The 22,638-nt window shown below is 37.7% G+C and overlaps 1 protein-coding gene across 1 annotated transcript in view; it reads left to right on the top strand.

Moving 5' to 3' along the window:
• DOK6 (docking protein 6) overlaps positions 1–22,638 on the top strand; it is a 456,281-nt gene that overhangs the window by 271,195 nt on the left and 162,448 nt on the right. The gene's annotated exons all lie outside the window — the stretch shown is intronic.

Genomic DNA, 22,638 nt, shown 5'->3' with positions numbered 1-22,638 from the left:
TGAAATCCTACAAATGAAATAAAATGTAGTGAAGATTTACTATTGATTTAAAACAGTTGAGGAGTATGTTAGTAAACAGAAATGGGTCACTAGAAATACACAGACTAAACACAGAAGAAAAAAGCAAAAATAAAAATAAATGATGGATAAGATGCAGTGAAAAAGTCTAACATACTTATCATTTGGTTTCCAGAAGTTTAAGAAAAAAAAAATTGTGTAAACAGTTGAATGGAAATTGGCAGATAATTTTTCCAATATGACAAAAGACATCAAGAGACAAATCCACATTGCTGTGTACTTGAATGGACACACACACACACACAATTGTAAACTTCTCTAGGGCAGGAGGTCTGACATTGACATTGAGTTGACATGAAGTCAGGGCTCTGGACTTGAATTTTTTGCATGAAATCTGGCTCTTCCTTTCTTTAAAAAAGAAATAGCAAAATTTGACTCACCCTCAGAAAGTAATGAGAAAGGCTGACACATATCTCTTAGAATTAGGATGGTGAATTGTCGTCTAAATGAAGGCTTGCCCCTCTTATGAATATCATATCCCAATATAAACTACTTGCATAAAAGAATTCCAAGCTAATATTAAACTCAGACTTGTCCAGAATTGCTGTCTGCTGTAGGGCTTTGAAGGAAGCAAAGATGAAACAGTTCTGTTAAGAGGCCTTAAGAATTCCAGGCTCATTGGACACAATGGTGCACGCCTGTAATCCCAGTATTTTGGGAGGTGAGGCAGGTGGATCACTTAAGTTCAGGAGTTCAGTACCAGTCTGAGCAACATGGCAAAGCCTTGTCTCTACAAAAAATAAAGAAAATCAGCTGGGCGTGGAGGTGTGCACCTGTAATCTCAGTTACTCTGGAGGCTAAGGCAGGAAGATATGCCAAGTCTGAAAGTCAAGGCTGCAGTGAACCATGACTGTACCACTGTACTCCAGCCTGGGCAACAGAGTGAGACCCTGTCTCAAAACAAAACAAAGAGAATTCCAGGTTTATGAGATTTCTACAGAAGAGAATAACCTTTATGAAGATGAGCTTACTTTAATAAAATAGCACCAACCACATAAATAAGTCATAAGGAGGAAAATTCACCAGATGCAAAACAAAAAAGCAAATTAGCATCCTAAGAACAGCAAATAATCAGAAAAGTTATACAAGAATAGAAAATAATTTTATTTAAAATAGACATATTGGAAGAGTGTAATATAAAAGACAGAATGAATGTAAAAGAAACCAATAGAACTTTTGAGATATTTTTAAATGCCATTGAAAAGGAAAGGATTAAATAAAATTATTCTATCTGAGGGGATTGCTATTTACTTAGAAGATGAATCTGGATAAATCATCAAGAATGCAGCACAAAGGCCAGGCACAGTGGCTCACGCCTGTAATCCCACCACTTTGGGAGGCCGAGGTGGGTGGATTGCCTGAGCTCAGAAGTTCGAAACCACCCTGGGCAACACAGTGAAACCTTGTCTCTAATGAAACTACAAAAATTAGCCAGGTGTAGTGGCAGGTGCCTGTAATCACAGCTACTCAGGAGGCTGAGGCAGGAGAATTGCTTGAACCTGGGAGGCAGAGGTGGCAGTGAGCAGCCTGGGTGAAAGAGCGAGACTCCATCCCCAAAAAAGAAAAAAAAAAGAATAAAGCACAAAATATGAAGATATAAAAGCCTTAATCTAAAATATGAATAAAATATGACATGATAAAAATAAGATACGAAAAGATGAGAATGTCTGCCATACACTCAACATATGTATGACAGGATTTGCAATGAAAGAAACAATGGTGAGTAGGAAAGAGGCAACATTCAAAATGGTAATAGCTGAAACAAAATTCCAGAATTGAAGGAAGACTTGTGTTGTTGACCATTACATCAAGCCAACAAGTAGACACGAGGGTGAATATGTAAAATTAAATATAAACAAACAATCTTAAAAGCAACCCCAGAGAAAAATCAGACTGCTGTTAGAATGGAATGACAGAATGAATAGATGACTCAGTGTTAGCAACAATAAGACAAAAATACCCTTAAAAAAGTGTTTTTGTAATGCTAGGGAAAAGCAACAGTCAAGATAAATTAACATCGAATAGTAAAGGTAGCAAGAAAGATATTTTCAGAACTATAAAAGTAAAGGAAATTGATTAACCTAGATCTTCACTGGAAGGAGCGCTAAAAATATGTTCTTTATCAAGAGCAAAGTAAAAACAGAAAGAAGGAAGATTCAAATCACAATAATGAGACAATATCACAAAGTGGTTTAGAGTGTAGGTGTTTTAGTTGGCTGTGCTGTGTGACGAAGAGTAAATCACTTCACCTCTCTGTGCCTCCATTTCCACATACGTTCAGTGGAAATATCATAGTAGCACTTGCATCATAGGTGTGTCACTGGCACATAGTATAAGTTCAATAAGCGTTGATTAAAAATAAGTTGCTAAATTTACAGTAATATTGATGTAAAATGCTAAGATAACTATTTCAATACTTTAAAAACAATAGACTTAAGTATAATGTTGGACAGTGATATGGTACAAAGATAAGAGAAAATTTGATTAAAGTATTCTAAGATCACTATTTTTTCTTATACATGAGAAAGGGAGAAAATAAAGAAAATGCAATGGATACTGCACAAGCGTGCAGGTGTGGGCTGTGGACCACCAGTATTTTATTTAAAATAAATATGTAAGGAAAAAATAGACATCAGCATACCTGGGAGCGTGTTAGAATGCAGCTTCTCAGGTTGCACCCCAGATCTTCTCAATCAGAAATTCCAGGGTTCGAGTCCAAGAATCCACGTTAACAACCTGCCCACCCGGGTATTTATAATGCGTAATAAAGGCTGGGGTGCTCTCTTAGAGAAGATAGGAAAGGAGGCCAGAAGAAAAGAAAATTCGTGGCAAGCAGAAAACACAAGCTGAAATGACCGACGAGCAATCCAAATGCAAATACATAACGTTTTTCTAAGATAGCTCCAATTGAATTGAAAACCCAGTTATATACTTTTTACAAGATAAACGCACATAAAGTGGAGGATCCACAGTGATAGAAAGTAAAAGGATGGGAGGGATGAGCGCAGTGTGGTGGGTTGGATTATTATTTCTGCTGCTTGCCTATCTTTCTCTGTTAGAATATTAAACCTCCCTTTCCATTAACTTGCATCTGTCAGTGGAACCTGGAGCTGTGACATGTGCCACATCTGAATTTTAACTGCATGACATGGCTCTGCCTTTGCTTGTATCCCCTTTGCCTCGAGACTGGGTTAGACGCTACCCCTTCAGCCTGGTCCCAGAATGAGAGAAGCTGAGCAGAGTTGATGCTGACCTACATCCAACAAGGTCAGGAGTAAGAAATAAGCATTTTGTTATAGGAATCCTCTGAGACTGCTGGGCTATTTCTTACCACAGCATAATCTAAGTAAAAGTTGATTGATACAGAAAAATGTCACAGGTAAAAGCAAACCAAAGAAAGTTGATATAATGAGATGTTTGATGTTAAAACATTTATTGGAAACAGAGGCTAATAACTCTTCACCCTTACACACCTAACAAAATAGTCTCAAAATAAAAATTAAGTGCTGGTAACTTTTACAAGAAGAAAGCTGGCCCAACGCATGAAGGAAATGGTAAATCCACGAACTTGGTAGATTGTCACCTGTCTCATAAAAGTCCAGAATTAGGTCTGCATTCTATCAGACCTAAGATACAAATTAACTGGAATCTTTCTGTTGGTTGGTGGGTGGGTGGGTGAACAGGTGGGTTTTTTGTTCATTTGGTTGGTTGGTTTTGGGTGGGTTTTTATTGTTGCTTATGTTCGCTTTTGAGAGGAGTCTCCCTCTATTGCCCAGGCTGGAATGCAGTTTCACGATCATGGCTCACTGTAGCCTCCATCTTCTGGGCTCAAGGGATCCTCCCACCAGCCTCCTGAGGAGCTGGGTCTAGAGGCACTACTGTGCCCAAATGATTTTTTTAGTTCTTTGTTTGTTGAGACAGGATTTTGCTCTATTGGCCAGGCTGGTTTTTTTTTTTTTTTTTTTTTTTTGTTTTTTGTTTTTTTTTTTTTTTTGTTTTTGAGACGGAGTTTCGCTCGTTACCCAGGCTGGAATGCAATGGCACGATCTCGGCTCACCGCAACCTCCGCCTCCTGGGTTCAGGCAATTCTCCTGCCTCAGCCTCCTGAGTAGCTGGGATTACAGGCACGAGCCACCATGCCCAGCTAATGTTTTGTATTTTTTTAGTAGAGACGGGGTTTCACCATGTTGACCAGGATGGTCTCGATCTCCTGACTTCGTGATCCACCCGCCTCGGCCTCCCAAAGTGCTGGGATTACAAGCTTGAGCCACCGCGCCCGGCCTGGCCAGGCTGGTTTTATACTCCTGGCCTCAAGAGATCCTCCCACCTCTGACTTTCAGAGTGCTGGGATTAAGAGCATGAGCCAACACGCCCAGCCTGGAATCTTTTATTGAAGTTAAGAGCATAGGCTGGGACTGGATTGCTGGGTTTGACTCCTGAATCTTCACATGCACTTTAAATTATTTGGCCTTGGTTACATCATCTGCAAAATTGTGAAACTAATAGTGTCTATTTCATAGTGATGCTGAGATTCTTAAATACGTTAATACATGTAATATAAATTTCTTAGAATAGTACCTGGCATACAGTAAATACTTTTAAAATAAGTATCATTGTAATGTTTAGTACGTTGGCAATAATTACTACTACTATTACTATTGCTATTTTTATCATACAAGCTTATTGAATTTCAGAGCAGCATGGAAAAGGCATGAAAGTCAAGAACTGGGTTTTATTCACGAATTTCTATGATCAAAAATCAGGGATTTCTCTGCTTCCTTAGTCCTGCTACTTATATCTGCCAGTAACAGCTTGCTGTATTTCTCTATTTATTTCATAAATGGAAACGAATCTTTTTCTGTTGTCTTTTTCTCAGTATTCCAGAATACAGCACAAGCTAATATAGAGAGACTCAAAATACTTTATTTTTGCATAAATGTTTTTCCAACAAAGAAAAAGATTAATTGGTAACCGGTTTTCCAGTTCCTCTCAATATTCCTGGCTGCAGCTTAGAAAAGCTGTAAAAGTAAGCCTGCACATAAGAATTTAACACAATCCCTTCTCAGCCTATAGATGGTAAAGTCTAGCACTTACGAGTTACGACATGATTTTTTTGGTCTAGTCCCCTTAAGAAGGCTACTTTTTCTACTCTGGACATTTGAAAACACGTTAAAATCAAATACAGGCTAACTGAAAAGTTCCTTAACCCCCTGCAATCAAATCGTATAACAATGTAAACATTTAACCAATACATCTGACTTCCGCTGCCACTGAATCTTCCAGGTGACAGGGGCTTCTGGGCCCCTGAGCTGTGTGTGCTGTCTGCTGATCCAGCATTTAACCTTCATGGTCAAAGGATGCTGTCCTGGCTCTCTGGCCTGTTCAGAAGAAACAAACAGCATTCTGGCCTTTCCTGTTACATAAAAATGATTTCAAAATCACTGTTCTCCATGTCCACATATGCCTCCAAAGGGTTCAATGTATGGAAGCAATGGCATCCATTAGAAAATGATAGAGTGACGAAAAAACAGTGACAAAAGCCTGCGTGCTATGGTTCTGCAAAAGAAGATAACCAAATATACTATGTTATGTGTTTCTGCACAATATATTTCTTTCTGTTTTTATTTAGGAATTAATCCCCTGAGAAATTGAACATGCTCACATTTGCCAGCTGAATCTGGTTAATTACACAGGCTGAGATAAAGTCAAGGGCACTACGTACATGAGCAAACAGGTCGTTAAATGCAGTGACTGGAGTGGAGGAACAGGATGAAGAGAAGGCGCATTGACCAGTGTTTTACAGCCCTAATTTGTTTTGGACTGTCTTAGAAAGTGGCTAAAAAGGACGTTCATCTGAGTGTGACTGTAATTATTTGCTAGGATGGTATCATTCTGAACATTAAGTAAATGCCAGATTTTAAATATTATTAGATGGCCTTCTGAAATCCTGGTGTTTCATGGTGAGAAGAAAGTCGTAAACCTGGTCACTGTTGATGCGAATGACGTGGGAGCACCTTCCTAGCTTTACAATAAGAAGAGGGACTTCTGCACCCTCTCTGTCAGTTTCAGTGCACACTCTGGTCTCTTTGGAAGAGGCTTCCATGCATGAGAGAAGCAAACAGACCCTGACATTCTTCCTGAAGGCCAGTTTTCACTCTTTTCCAACTAGTTTCTGTGCTTCTGAAACAAACCGTCTGCATGGAGGCCTACAATGTGCATAGAGTATTCATATTTCAGAACCCTGACTTTAATCAATTGCTAAACGTGTTACCTTTTATTTGAAGAAAAGTAGGACACAGGTGTCTCTATTTATTCAAATAAAAGTTAATGATTGCAAAATTTCCAATAATGTATAAATTTCACCTCTAAAATACAAGTCTCAATCAAGCTAACCACTTTCTCTCATTGTTTGTTTTATCATGGTATGTGGTAGTGCAGGATGCTGACATTTTTTTCAGATTAGTCAACACAATCACTAAAAGAATTCCATTTTTCTATCTCAAATGACAGATTCAGCAGGATTAACATTTTATGAGGGATACCTCTGTAACCAAAATTGGATAGATTTTGGAGTTTTCACACTGACCTCAGGGAGCAGTACATTCCTTTTCCTATTTCTTATGAAGACATAAGACATCTATACTTAATATTTCTTAAGCTTCAATTACAAATTCAACTGAGGAGACAGCAGATGCTGAAAGTCTGAAGGAGTAACACTTCAAAACTCAGCAAATTATATCCTGTTTAGTTCATTCAGGCTGGTTTAACAAAAATGCCATACCCCAGGTGGTTAAAAACAACAGAAATGTATGTCTCCCAGTTCTGGAAGCTAGGATTTTCAAGATCAAGGCACCACCACATGCAGCGACTGTTGACGACCTACTTCTTGGTTCGTAGGTGGCTGTCTTTTCTCTGTGTCCTCACATGCTGCAAAGCACAAGGGATCTATCTGGGTCCCTTTTATAAGGGCGCTAATCCCATTCCTGCTAGCAGAGCCCTCATGACCTCGTGACATCCCAACAGCCCCATATCTTAATAGCATCACCTTGGGAGTTAGGTTTCCACATACGAATTGTAGGAGGACACAAACATTCAGTTTATGGCATATGCCTAAGCAATTAAGGAGCAAAAAAAAAAAAAAAAAAAAAAAAAGATACTATGGACATCTCCTAGATGGAAAATTTAAATTCAGAAAAATGTAAGTAACTCAGTCAGGTGCACCTGTGAGAAATGCTGGAGCTCCCCTTCTATTATACTCTGAAAAAAACCATTTAAGGTTCTTTTATGTGTAATTGTCAGAATAACAGCTCTAAACTTTAGACATTCTTATCAGCTAATATAAAAATGTAACACAATTCAATCTGGTCAGTTTTGTGCTATCGAAAATAATTCTTCATTAAAATACAGTTTTAATTTTAACTGAATAAAAACACAGTTGCAATGTGAAGGAAAAATAGAAAGCTTACATAATACGTGTAATATGGACTGTCATCTATCACCCCTAACTGTAAATACATGCTACACATGTTTTCTTGTCTGTCTGAGTTGGACTATATTTATGTGTGTCCACTCTGAAAAGCTGTACTTCTGGGCTAGCACAGAAACACTAATCAGAAGGGGTGACTAACCTATTTCTCACTTTTGTTCTTCTGGATAAACTCAGAATTTAATGTCACCATCAAGTTGATTCAGAACTCCAGGAGCTACCTTTTTTTTTAAAAAAAAAAGACAAAAGTTTCACTCTTGTTGCCCAGGCTGGAGTGTAGTGCTGGCACTACCTCAGCTCACTCCTGCCTCAACCTCCCGAGTAGCTGGGATTACAGGCGCCCACCACCACGCAGATAATTTTTGTATTTTTAGTAGAGATGGGGTTTCGCCATGTAGGCCAGGCTGGTCTCGAACTCCTGACCTCAGATGATTCGCCTGCCCAGGCCTCCCACAGTGCTGGGATTACAGGCATGAGCCACCGTGCTGGGCCTCCAGGAGCTACTCTTTATAGACTTTTATCTCTTCTGTCTTGTTTCTCCTGTGGTTCTGTTTTGAGACTTATACATTTTAATCAGGATGTATACTTAGCTACTTTTAGAAGGTGTCTGGTGATGTAATTTATTACTCTCTTTACCTCCATTTTTAATAAAGCTCTTTAAAAATGTTTTACTCTATTCTCAGGAGTTTAATACTACTTGCTCCAAATCCTAGGCTTTTTCCCTTTTGTTCATTTTGGACTTTTGTCTAAAGACTTCTATTAGTAGATGAATATTGCCTTCGAACAAATAAAAATATTTGAACACAGTTTTACACTGATCTATTTTAATGAACCAAAGCAAATTTTGCAAGGGTGTGCAGTCATAGATTTCCAATGAGACTTTTAAATAAGTCAGTTTTAAAATCTGCACTTCAGAAAAAATCAACTGTCGCCTATGAAGAAGCAAAATGGACAAGATTTGAAGATTAATTTCTTGTGCATGCCAGTGTAACACTGTCCCATTGCCAACTCCACAATAATGTTTAGCTTTACTAAACTTCCTGCTGCAAAACTGATCTTCAAGCCCAGTTAAACTACTTTCCTTCATAGAAATAGTTACTAAGGACAAATGACTTTAAGCAATAAGATGGACCAACCCTTCAAGGTGATATCTATTTACCTTAGCTCCAAAGCCAATTAAGAAAACCAGAGGATCCTTTTTTTGAATTATCCTAAACCATTGCACAATTATTAGTTATCTCATGGAAAAGGTTTCAGATCTCAAGTCCCTTAAAATCTAGTGCAGTTGTTAACAAAACCAAGGAGTTAAAAGGCAGTCTGCCTGCAGAATCTGAACAATGTGTCAACCTTAGGGACATAGTTAACAACTGGAATGGATCTGGCCGATTCCTTCGGTCCCAGAGAAATTCCTAAAGTACACTGTACTCTGAAGCAATTTTCCAGGAAAGCTTCTTTGCAAGTTCTGCACTTCTTCAGGGTCCTGACTTCTAAGGGTTATTTTAAGATCTTCTAAAAAGGGATTCGGAATCGGAGGGTGAAGTGTGGGACGAGGGAGAGAATACTAGGCTTAATACCTGGACGGTGAAATAGTCTGTACAGCAAACCTTCTTGACACCTATGTAACAAACCTGCACATGTACCCCTGAACTTAAAAGTTGAAAAAAATCTCAAAGTCAGTTGACCACAGGAAATCACTTCAGCCTAAACTCCACCTGGAGTATGAAAATGGGTCCCAATGACAGATAATAATTAAATGGTCCATGCTTGGTTACGGTAATACAAACACATCGGAGAACACTGTTAATTAGAAAAATGTGAGCTGGGATGTTCTGGAGATGTATGATTCTAAGAAGAATCGGGGAATTGTGTTATCCTTTCCCTGACACCCAGGCAGTGTTGTATTTGGTATTAACTGCAGTGGAGCTTTTAATACAATTGAATATTGAAAAATATTTTGTAACCAACTAAAGGCAACCAATGAAGGCAACAAACCTATCCTCAAATCTCTCATTTTTGATGCTGTGTGACTCTGGTGGCTCTCTTTAGAGTGTTTGTGGAATGTGCAGCTATTTAATGCCTTTTGTTTTCAAGTGGTAGCTTTAGCAGGCTCCAAACACAAGAGGATAAATCCCATTCAATATTATTATAAAGTTTACTTCAATAAAATTTCTCTTGATTCATAATACATAAAAATGCACTTCTAATTTATCTCATTTCATAAGCCATTAATTTTTTTAAAAGGGTGACTGGTCAACAAATACATTTTAAAATAAAATGCTATGTGATGTTTAGCTTGGGGTACAAAGCTACTATAAAACAAAGGTTGACACTTAAAATGTACTAATGCATCAAAAGTTCGTATTAATTTAAGAATCTAATACTTGAAATTCTTGTAGTTTTAAAGTTAAAAAGTAGTCAGTTTATTTCTATAACTTCTGTATGTTGTATTCAAATCATTACTCAGAAATCATTTTTCAGACCTATTAGTACTTTTCTGCAAACATATATGATCTTTCTTTCCAATGAATGAAAAATTAATGTGAACATAATATTTATTATAGGTTCTCATTTGATACTGACTTTTAAAAAGCCACCTTTATGAACTGTACAATACTTCATACAACTAGAACATGTAAATCTTAATGATCATCTTTATGCAACTTATCAGAATAATTATACTTTTATGCTCCTCAATAATTATTTGTATTTCAACATCAGTGGTTCTTTTGCTTTCTTCTTTTATGGTTGTATGACTAGAAGGAAAAAAGAATTCCTAATTGTGTAATGGTCAAAACCACTAGTGCCGCTTTTCTTGAAAATAAACAGACACTCATCACATTCCTCCCATGTACTAACTTCAAGCAGTATCACCCTGTAGGCACTCAGAGCTTTTCAAACTGTGTGCACTTAAAGGGAAACACATGGAAAATATTTTACTTTTCATTCACTGAACAAATATTCTCTGACTGCCCACAATGTGCCGGAACCTGCATTCAAAGAGGAGAAAATGCCATCTTGGAATGTGCCCGAAGCAGCAACTCCAATTCTAGCTGCACAAGAAACTGCAAAGGACCCCACCATGCATGCTTCTGCTCACTGAACCTCGTTGTTTTCTTCCTAAAAACAAAATGCACCCAGCCACAGAAGAATTGCTTGAACCCGGGAAGCAGAGGTTACCATTTAGCCGAGATCATGCCTCTGCACTCCAGCCTGGGTAACAGAACAAGACTCCATCTCAAAAAAAAAAAAAAAAAAAAAAAAAAAAAAAAAAAAAAAAAATGCATGCACTCCTCCCCAAAAGACACTAACTCAATGTCTCATCCAGTCATGGCTCCAAGATTCTGGGCAATGCAAGGTGGTCCCTACAGCCAATCCAGATGTAACCCTTTATGAGCTAGTAACCTATTACCCTGTGCACACTTGTGGAATGAGATAGGATAAACAGTTTCAGAGCCTCCTTGCTATGTGTAATAAAGTCTATTGTTTGATTAGGTAGTAATTTTGCATTCTAGGAGGGGTCACCAGTCCACTGTGAACTGAAACCCATGATGTCATTTTCTGGGAGTTTTCTGTCATCTGCCTTAACTCTGAAGCGGGCATGGGAGTATACACCTTCTTTAGGAGCTAAGAACCTTCCACAGATGTTTTCTGCCCTGGAATGTCAAGGATGATTTATAAGCTCCAACAGCCATTGACATTCAGAGAAGTTTTGGGTTTCTTTGGCAGTATAACTCTTTAAAACTTTGCAGTTTTGTGATCTTTTGATTTTACTTGGTTCCATAGGCCAGTAGTTACACCCACAGTTTTGTTTGATTTTTTTTTCTAGAAATACTTCTCTTCAATCCTAGACCTCTTGCTGTTTCTCTGTCAGACCTTATGCCCTCGGGTTTTGGTAGGGAACCACCCCTTTGCTCTCTTTTCCCTGAACCATTTCTCTATTAAGCAAGCACACTGGGCTTCACCTCTGGGTGGTAGACCTTTGCTCCGAGATGCTTTCAACCATTCACAGGCTTTAAGAAAGAGCATGTAGCTCAAAGGCTTATCATTTTTATTTTACTGGTATTGACTTGGAGTTGAGAAGCAGTTGCCTTTTCAACCTTGAAAAGCTCGAAGTTTTAAATACACTCTATTTCCTTTTGATCCTGTGTGCAAACTCACCAATTCTTTCTCTTAATACCCTGCCAAATACAGCCCGTGGCAACTAACAGGTGCTGATAAATTTGCTAATATTCTGTCTTCCAACTCCTTTTCCAAGGGTGGATATTTTCTAACGCATTTCCCCAAGTTACTGTGGGTGCTGTTTTAATCAAGTATTTCACTACTGGATAACATGGATCAGCCTCTATCCAATGCCCATTTCTTTTCCCTTCCTGACTGAGCACCAAGACAGTAAGATATGTGTTAAGTTCTTTGTGATGGCATCACCCTTCTCAGCTGTCTTCTGTTCTGTTCTTACCTTTTTAAAAGTTAGTCAGGAAACGTTAGACATGCTGCTATAACAAACAATCCCAAAATCTCTAATCCAGCAAAACTTTTCTTTTCTAGTTACACACAGTGAGTCTGCAGAATGGTTCTGTTAATCACTGACATCAGATATTCAGACTAACTGTTTGCTATTTGCTATTAAATTGGCCCACTGATGGTGTTTTCCACATAATGGGACTCAGAGAAAAATGTTTATTGAATGGAATGGATGATGTGAGATGAAGGAATGGAATGAGTTAGATGACAGAAGTCAAAAGTGACCCCAAGGTTTGTTACGTGGATTGAGTAAGAAATAACCGCCCACTGACAACCCTGGGTCACCTTTGGCAAAAGTTGCCTGCAGGCTGCCATTAACAGGGATTCACACACAGGCTGTGTACTCAGCATCAGACCACCCAACGAGGCTTTCCTTTGCAACAATGAGGAAATAGCTTCTTTTTTTTGGGAAATCAGTATGCCCATCTGCAAGCCTCACCTCTGTCACTAGCAGCCACCAGGGACACTGTGCTCCCAGAAGGATCTCCCATCCCAACCTCCCCTTAGCTCTCACTCTTGTCCACAGAGCATCAGCACAGGGCTGTCAGAATTAATCTCAACGTGCCCTTCGTCTCTGTCCATGTCAGCTACATACTCTTTCTCTTTGGTCTTTCATCTCTAGGATCTAATCTCTTGGGCTTTATAATGGTCTTTCCAACTCCTTCTCACACTGCTGCACACATCCTGATGATCGTTTTATGCTACTAGACCTCATCATCAAACAAAATTCTTGATCTCACTTCCCCCTTCAGCTATTGTGCCAGGTATTTCTTCTTGACTTAAAAAATTACAAAGTAACTTCTAGATTGAGTTGTCTATATTTAACTGTCTGCACTGACTCCAATTTCTGTTTCTCTTCTCTCCAGTTTTCTCTTGCACCTATTCAAGCTGTCTTTTATCTTCCTGCAAAGACAATAAGGGAAGCCTAACAGAAACTTTCCTTATTAAGGGAGCTCATGCTACCTTAAGAAAAAAGTAACAAGAACTTGTTAACAGAACTTTCCTTATTAAGGGAGCTGATGCTATCCAGGATGGAAAAATCCTACAATCAATTTTTGGACCTCATTTGACTTGAGCTTTGCTGGCATTAAAAAGTCGGCTATTCTCTCCTCCTTGAAACACTTTGTTCTTGGCTTTCAGCATATTGCACTTTTTTCTCATTTCTTCTTCCTTAAATGCCTGTTGTCTTAGTTGCCTTCCCTGTTTGTTTCCCAAATACCGAATTGTGGGAGTATACCAGGTCTTAGCCCTTAAATGTCTTCTTTTTTTCTACCTGCTGAAGGCTTCTTGGTGATCTCATTTGGTTCCATGACTTCACATGAAATCAATGTGCCATTGACTCACACATTTATAAGTTGGATCTAAATTTCTCTCCTGAATTCCAGGCTCATATAGCAAACTGCCTATTCATCCATCCTCTCCAATAACTGATAAGAATATAAGAATTTTCTCTAAAACTGAGCTCTAGTTATTTTCCTCTAAGTCTGCTTTTCTCCCAGGCTTCATCATCTCACTGCATGATAAATCCATTTTTCCAGTTGTGCAGGCTAGGAATCTTGCATTCATCTTTAATTCTTTTTCCCTCATACTCTGATTGCAAATCATGTAGGGTTTCCTGACTATATCCTAAATGCGAATGATTCTCATCAACACCATTCCCCACTCCACTGCTATATTGATCCCAGTCACCACTCCTCTTTTTCCTGTTATCCATTTCCACTGCTTCTCCTTGACCTTTTTACTTCTTTTTTAGTGACAACTTTATTTTTATATTTTACGCAATGCCTCTTAATAAGTGTTCATTTTAGTCTGTTCTCCCTTACCTACCTTGTACTTTTTCATTCCTACGTTTATTTTGTCTTTTTCTACTTCTTTTCCTGATTCATGCCACTCTTTCCATTTTCCTACAGAGTTTGTTCATTTCCATTCTTAGTTTATGAATTTCTGATTCAAGTTTATGTTTTATACCCTCAATGATTGAACACATTCAACTATTTTTGGAGTGTACTCATACTTTTCTTCTGCTTCATGTTTTTCTGGGAGATTGAGGTGGGGTAGGAGGTGATTTTCCTTAATTTATTTGAATTTGTGTGAATTTTCTCATCTTGAATTTTCGCAGTAGTTCTCTATGGACTTTCATTGTCTTTGCTGACTTTTATAATATCAGGATGATGTGTAAGAGTCCTAGTTTGTTGTTTGGCTGAATTTGATCATTCCACAATGTATGTGATTCAAAGCATCATGCTATACATGATAAATATATAAAGTTTATATCCCAATCTTTATATAATTAAATATCTGAACAAAAAAGGTTAAATACAGCATCTGACTACTGAGTAGTTAACAGTCTGTAATTAAAAGTCTTTTGTCCATGAAAAAACGTCCTATTTTAATACTGCTCTTTTCTGTCATTTTAATAAGGCCCAGGGAGTATGGTCGGGTTTCACTTGCATGCCTCTAGGGATAGGGATTGTCAGTTCCCTGATAATGTGGCACCGTTTTACTTAGAGGATCCTAAATCTTCTTTTTCTTCTTTTCCTTCTACCACCCCAATTGCTAAAGGATGTTTCTTCCTTCCTGTTTTTTTTTTTTTTTCCTTCCAACTTATATTTTAGGTTCAGGGGAGTGCATGTGCAGGTTTGTTACATGGATAAATTTCAGATTATTTTGTCACCCAGATGATGAGCAAAGTATGTGACAGATAATTTTTTGATCCTCTCTCTCCTCCCGCCCTCCACCCTCAAGTAGGCCCTGGCATCTGTTGCTCCCTTGCCAGTGTCCATGGGTACTTCATGTTTAGCTCACACTTAAAAGTGAGAACATGCAGTATTTGGTTCTCTGTTTCCGCGTTAATTCTAGTAGGATGTTAGCCTCCAGCTGCATCCATGCTGCTACAAAGGACGTTATTTTGTCCTTTTCAATGACTGCATCATATTCTATGACGCAAGCTATACAACTGGAAGACACGCCCCTCTAAACCCAACGTGTTTTTTAAATCACAGGCTTGACCTTTTGTATAACACCCGTCCTTTATACCACATGTCCTTTGAAATCTTCCTTATGGATCGTGTGACCTGCACCATACATTTTCAGTACCGTCAGGTTACCAGCGGATCTCATCTTTCTGGTGGTTGCTCCAGCTCTCCCTCAGACCCCTTCCTGCACCTTCCCTCTGACCCTTCTGCTCTTTTGGCAGATCAGCATTCTCTGCCTTGAGATTTTTCTTTCCCCTCCATGTTAATAATCAGGAAAACCTATTTAATTTCTTCAGCTTCAAGCAGATTTAATCACACCATATTCCTTATATGTATTTCTAATTGTTTTTATAGATCACATCCTATTAAATTGTGTGCTTGGAAGCTTTCCTATTAGCAAGGAATAAAATATTTGGCCTTTGTATTTGTTTTGGTGTTTTGTTACTAACATGACAAATTGCCACACACAGCAGCTGAAAGCACTACAAATTTATTATCTTACGGTTCTGAAGGACAGAAGTCCAACACTGGTCCTCCTCAGAAGAAAATCAAGTTGTTATCAAGATGACAGAAATCAAGAAAATCAAGATAACAGCTTGATTTTCTTCTTTTGTTATCAATTTGATTTTTTTCAACTTTATTGTTATCAACTTAATTAACTTGATTTTCCTTCCTTTCAGGAGGCTCTGGGATAAATACACTTTCAAATGTGTTGGGGTCGTTTGACCAAATTCAGTTTCATGTTCATTAGGGACTAACTTCAAAATGTTTTTGTAACAAATCTGGCTATGTATAACAGTTTTAGAGCTCTGTATGATTTCAGACTTCAGGTTTAGATACCTGTGTTGTTGGCTGTGTTTTCATATTCCTGCACACAGCTCTCCCTGTCTGTTTCTGTCTCAGCTGCCAACCACCTCTGGAGAGTTGCACAGAAAGGAGTTGCTTTCTGTGACTTAGGAAAGCATGACTAAGATAAAGGGTCTTGATAGCACCTCTTCCTCAAAAAGTTGTCTGCTTGATTACTATATTCTTGAGAAGCCTAAAACTTGTGCATCAAATTTTCTATTGGCATCTATTAATAATTCTACCCTGATGCTGGCTTTCCATCACAGAAATGCACTCATTCTCAAGGTGAGCTTCCCAGTTGTTGCAAAGGATCTTTCTTAAACTTGTAATTTTTTAAAAAATCCAGTTCCCATTTCTGCCTGCACCCCCCCTCCACCACTATTCTTTTCAGATCATTTACTGGTGTCGATTTCTCTTCTCTCTTATTTTCTCTGAATTGTTGTAAGCCCTTGTGTCATTTACTCACCTCCATATTAAATAATTTTGCAATGAATTCTTGTCGGGCAAAAGAGCAGCATATTTGATTGTCCCATCAATTGCTGCTATTTGTCATTTGTTACTTTGGAAAATAGGTAGGGGCAATTTTCTCTCTGGCCATGTTTGAAAGGCTAATCTCATTCCTTCAATTCTGCTAAAATAAGTAGCAGAATAAGGTTTTCTATATTGAGTCCAGAAAGTTGATCTATCAACCTGCTATTAAGGAAATCAAGTTGATTATCTGCATAAAAGACAAATTTAGGTGGTAACTCATTTCCTTGGCTCTAAGTTGACCTTTTCTAAGATTCCACTGTCATATCTATATAGAAAATAAACATTTAATGAAGTGCTGATCAGAAATAAAATTAAAAGAGTGTATTCAAAACTTTCAGGTTGCATAAATAGCCCTAATAAGGTTAAAAGAAAAAATCACTAATAAAAAACCTTTTTGGAATGGATATTTTATCATGACCTAAGTTCAATAGAGAACCATGTCATATATTGCTCTGTTTCTCTTTCTAATCAAAAGAGCTATTTTATCTACATAAGTAAGAGTTATAAACTCCACTTAAATGGAGACAATGGAGACCTCAAAATATCCTCCCAGATGCTACCCACCAAATTATTTGCATTTGGCTGTAGAATTTTTTTGAATTTCTGGGAATCAACTGCAAATTATATATACTTACTTGTTCTACATTTATCTACTAGTTTCCATATCCAGATGTTGTTCTAGGATGAAGGGTGACTAGATCAAGTACGTTTCTTGCACTCTAGTTTCTTAAAGTTGACTGGGAAAGGCAGAAGAATAGCTCATTGATACATAGGGGCTATGATAAAATTATGTACAGTGTTATGAAAATGTAGAGGAAAGGTGTCACATCTAAACATAGGTCTGAAGAGCTAAACTAAGGAGGCCATATTTGAACCACATTTTTAAGGACTATTAGGTTTCAGTGAACTTTGTGGAAGGGAGCAAATGAGGAGCACTCCACCGAAAGAAAATAAATGCACTTCCTGCTTAGAAAACTAATTGTTCCCCCATCTCTACACTGGTCAGTTCTACAAATCTGACTTCCAAAGAAACAGCTTGCTCCTGTAGCCTAACCCAAGATATGTGCTTTTGATCTTTGCCGAAGCAAGTGTTTAGATTTTTTTTTTTTTTTTTTTTTTTTAGACTGAGTTTTGCTCTTGTTGCCCAGGCTGGAGTGCAATTGCTTAATCTTGGCTCATGCAACCTCCGCCTCCTGGGTTCAAGCAATTCTCCTGCCTCAGCCTCCCAAGTATCTGGGATGACAGGTATGTGCCACCACATCTGGCTAATTTTGTATTTTTAGTAGAGATAGGATTTCTCCATGTTGCTCAGGCTGGTCTCAAACTCTCAATCTCAGATGATCTGCCTGCCTTAGCCTCCCAAAGTGTTGGGATTATAGGCGTGAGCCACCATGCCTGGCCGTGTTTAGGTTTTAACTGGTTTCTTGTCTTCCTACTATTAAAAAAAAAAAGGCGGGGGGTGGGGGGACTAAAGTCCATAAAACATCAGCAAGGCCAGTTAAGTAGAAGCTCATGCCACATCATGCCAGTTTTCAAGAATGATGAAAGCATCATCAAAATGTCTTATAATTTAATAGTTTTATAAATTTTAAATGACAGTAAGGGAGAATGTTATATTCTCTAAACAATAGCCTGTAAGGGTAACATTTTTCTTCACTTTACAGTAAAGCATGTATTTAAGACATTAATAAATATGAAAACAGCCTTTATCATCAAATCATAGCAAATCTGCACGGAAGATAAGAACTAGATAGAATTAAGAATTTCTGCTTCTGCTGAAGACAAGATTATTTTATCTATGCTTTTCAAAGATTAATAAAAGCTAACTACAGTGAGAAGTACATACAATGATTTATTATTTTCACACAAAAAAGTCCTACCTGCATCGTATGTAAAGTAACATGAAACTGGTGCAGTGCTGTTTTTAATTCTGCAGTGTAATTTCTGGCTGATAGCATATTTTCCATATATTTTTTTCCATATATATATATGGAAAATATATATATATTCATGATGAAAACTTTTTCACTGTTTTCAAATACAACTCATTTTGGATCATTTAACTTTAATGTCATTATCTTAAGGACTAAATTTAGTGAAAGCAATAAAGCTTGAATCTAATTATTTAGTCAATAGGCGTTTATCAAAGGCCTTCTATGTAAAGACCTCTTTTCTTATCCCTGTGAATCAGAATTAAAAATAGCACTGCGTCAGTCCCGTGTCACTGCATTGTAAGACACCATGCTTTCCCCAGAATTCTGTGAAGGAGAAATGGAAAGACACTGAAACACTGGGAGGAGCCTCCATCTTTGACTAAATTTGTTTCGTACTCTCATCATTTGCCCTCCAATCAGTAAAACCAATTATCACATAATTCATCATTTACTTTAATCTCTAGTCTCCATTTGTCTTATTATTCCCAAATGCCTTTCAATTTTCCTTTTGGAAATTACCAAATTTCTTCATTTAACTAATCGCCTACATAATGAAAACGTTATTTGTGTTTCTAGTCCAGAGAAAAAGTTATTTACTCAGTTAAAAATTTGAACATAGCTGCAGGCTACCTGAAAAAGGCATTTTAATGAAAAAACACTTCATGAAGAGAAAAATAGAAAACTTCATAGTACACTTTAATGTCTTTATACTCCCATAAAGAAAGTTATTTACATATAATCTGTAGACTAAAAAGTTTGAAAGATAAAGCAAATGACAAAAGGCATTGAGTCTGTGGGAAAATAAACATTTTAAAATGCAGTGGTGAAATGCAGGTGAGTGGCACACCTGTAATTCCAGCTACTCAGGAGGCTGTGGCTGAGGCAGTGGGTTCTGAACCCACCTGCCCAACCCACTAGACCTATGTGTTGCATTCATATTGATTCTCAGTTCTGTAAAAAAAATATAAAAATGAAAAGTGAAAGATAATTCAGAGAAAAACACTAATTAGAAAAAAAATTAACACTCAATAAAAGATTAAAAGACCTCAGGCCAGGTGCAGTCGTTCACACCTGTAATCCCAGCACTTTGGTAGGCCAAGGTGGATGTATCACCTAAGGTCAAGAGTTTGAGACCAGCCTGGCTAACATGGTGAAAACCCATTCCTACTAAAAATACAAAAAATTAGCCAGGCACGGTGGTGTGTGCCTGTAATCCCAGCTACTTGGGAGGCTGAGGGAGTAGAATTACTTGAACCCATGAGGCAGAGGTTGCAGTGAGCTGAGATCGCACCATTGTTCTCCAGCTTGGGCAACCAGAGCAAAACTCTGTCTCAAAAAAAAAAAAAAATTAATACATAGAGCTTGCCTAAGAAAGAAGAACTAAAAAATCATGGTTATAATATTTGAAAGGTAGTGACTATCAAAAGTAACTTTGGAAAACCAAAGCTTTGTCTAAAATCAAAGAAATTCAGCTTATCTGCAACAAAATAGATCAAGTATACAGACTACAAAGGTTAATTCTTTTGAGGTGAAGTTTTAGGACTTATCTAATTGAGCCAAATGCTAGAAAATCATGAAAAGAATGAAGTGATACTGTTTCTCGCATTTTCTACATGAACTCAGAGCTATCCCCTGCTGCTACAGGATGTCACTCTTGCTGCCCTGCAAATATCTTTCCCTCTGCCCCAGGCATCTTTCTCACTTGTCACAGACTCCTCCAACACACACTCATACACTCACAAACATATGGGTACACATGCACACTCACACTCAAAACTGCTGTGTGCACACAAACTCACTCACATAGTATAAACTCACACACACACACACACTCACACATACTGATATACATGCACACGCACTCACATACACACATCATCATTTTCTCCCTGCTTGCCCTTACATGTTTCACTCTGCTGAGCCTTTGTCATAGTTCCTCAGTCTCTCCTAGTGAGGCTAACAGCCTTCCAGATCACCACATACCAAACCCATCTGCCAGTCCCACCAGATACTATGATTATTGACAGCAGAAATAGTGTGTTTTTGTATAACCTCCTAGCACAGTGCCTGATATATAGAGAGTTCACAATAAATATTTGTTAAAGGAATGAGCCCTGAATTGTAAGAATCTTTCTTCTCTCTCTCTGTCTCTTTGAAATAGTTAACAGTTCGGTCTTTAGTGTGACAGTATGTACTCTACTTTTATCATGCTTGCTATTTCTATTCTTATATGCTACCACGCTACTAAAATGCTGCAGCACTGGCTGCAAAAGACATCTTTAAGTGCTAGTAGGAGCCCACAAATACCTCTCATTGCTGTGACAGGAGACCTCTTTGTTCCAGCACTTACAGAAATTCTGCATTTAGTTCTACTTGAAAGCATCCACTCCAGTTTCATAGAAGCCTTTTACTGTATGATTGTTTTGTCTCATTAAACCCTAGGACAAAAGACTTAATACAATGAAGGAGCGAATCATATTTCTTAAATATCTGGGCATGCACTGACTTACTGCTTAAGGAGAACATTGGCACCAAGGTGCTTTGGCAAATTTAACTTTCTTATTTTTACCCACAAGTAGCACATTAAATATTTTCACCTTCATGTGTAGAGAACTGGAAATACTACTATATAGAATAATGCAGAAAAGATATTAATTGTATGCAAATTTACATTATTTTTAAATTGTGGAATCCTGTGAAAAACTTAAAACATTAAAAATTTGAAAGAAAAACAATAGTCATAGTGTCCCGCTGAGAGAGATTTCAAGCATTTCTTGATGCATAGCATGTAAATTGGTTTAACCTGTAAGAGTTTGGTTGATTGTTAGAAAATCTTTTAAATCTTTTATACATTTTATAAATACTTATATATCTAATAAAAGTATTTTCAATATATGCTATTGTTGCTCCTATGAAATTTTTCTATGAAGTCTGGCATTTGCTTCCTAGAAGAAAAAAGTTTTGTTTGGGGATTTTGGGGGGCATGTGTGTGTGCGTGCGTGTGTGTGTGTGTGTGTGTGTGTAAGTAAGCCATAGCCTCAGCAAATGGTACATTTATTATACTGGTAGCCTTGTGGTTGGAAAGGATTACTTGCTGGGTTCCTAAGGAAATGCCTGAGCAGCTAATCCCAGGCCTCTGACTCCATCCAAGTGGGGAGCCAGGTCCACCTGAAAATCTCCCTGATCCCTGACAGAGTTTGATGGTGTGACTTACACCGTGAGGGGATGGTCCCTGATACATGCAAACTGTATTTTTGTAAATAAAATGGGAATTTTATTTCATTTTATGATGGGAACTTTGGAACTATTCTTTTTATTAGAATAGGATCCCATGAGGAACTGCATATTCTTTTTTCTTTACTTTTAAAAGTATGCACAGTCTTGAAAAAACTAAAAATAAATGACAAATTTGTCTTCCCATCTCAGTAATGAAACTTATATTTGCTGCAGAGGCAGCGTGACTAAGCTCAGAAAGAAAACATTACCCAAATTTGATGGTGTTGACCATTGAGGAGAGCCCAGAATTGGTAGTCAGATCCCTGAAGTCAAGAAAATCTGTCACAGATAACTTTTTATGGGGATATTAAAATGCCAAGGCAAAGGGTTAGGTGTCATCCACAGAGAGCAACAAGAGATTTACAGAAAATCCATATTAAACGGCTCTAGTACAGATTTATGTTACATGGAAAAGTCAGAAACTTCTCTGGGCAGATGTCAATGGAAAGTTCTTATCCAGTTTCTGTACAGTGATATTGGAGCTTGGCCTAAAATATTAAACCTCAGACCCTTTTTCAAATTTCTGCATGGTATAATAGCTGGAAGACTCGGTTGATTTCCACTTCTGTTTTGGTGTTGACCAATGATTTGAGACACAGGTATGATCCTAAGCCTTGGCTACCTCACTCACACAGGGCTTACACCAAAGTCAATTCATTTACGTTTAGGAAATCCTGTGAAAGCTTTAGATACGACAGTATTTTGTGTCAGTGTAACACATTCTAATGTGTTAACCAAGGGGAAAATGTGATTATAAAGAAATCTGGAGTTGATCATAGTTAAAAAAAAAAAAAAAGTGATCCAATCAATGTCTTAGGTAATTAGAATTTTCCTAAGAGAAGAGATTAAGAGTCTACCCCGATTTTTCAAAAAGTAAGAATAGCCTAATTTGTATTGTTTACAGAGAAAATGATCACATTCTAGAGCTGATTTATGATCCATTTCAATTTAGAATGACTTCGGGATCAGATCTTCAACTCATAAAAATCTA

Source organism: Saimiri boliviensis, chromosome 13, assembly GCF_048565385.1.
Source record: "Saimiri boliviensis isolate mSaiBol1 chromosome 13, mSaiBol1.pri, whole genome shotgun sequence".
NCBI lineage: Eukaryota > Metazoa > Chordata > Mammalia > Primates > Cebidae > Saimiri > Saimiri boliviensis.
The sequence above is the reverse complement of the archived record's forward strand: the minus strand, read 5'-3'. Positions and strand labels throughout refer to the sequence as shown.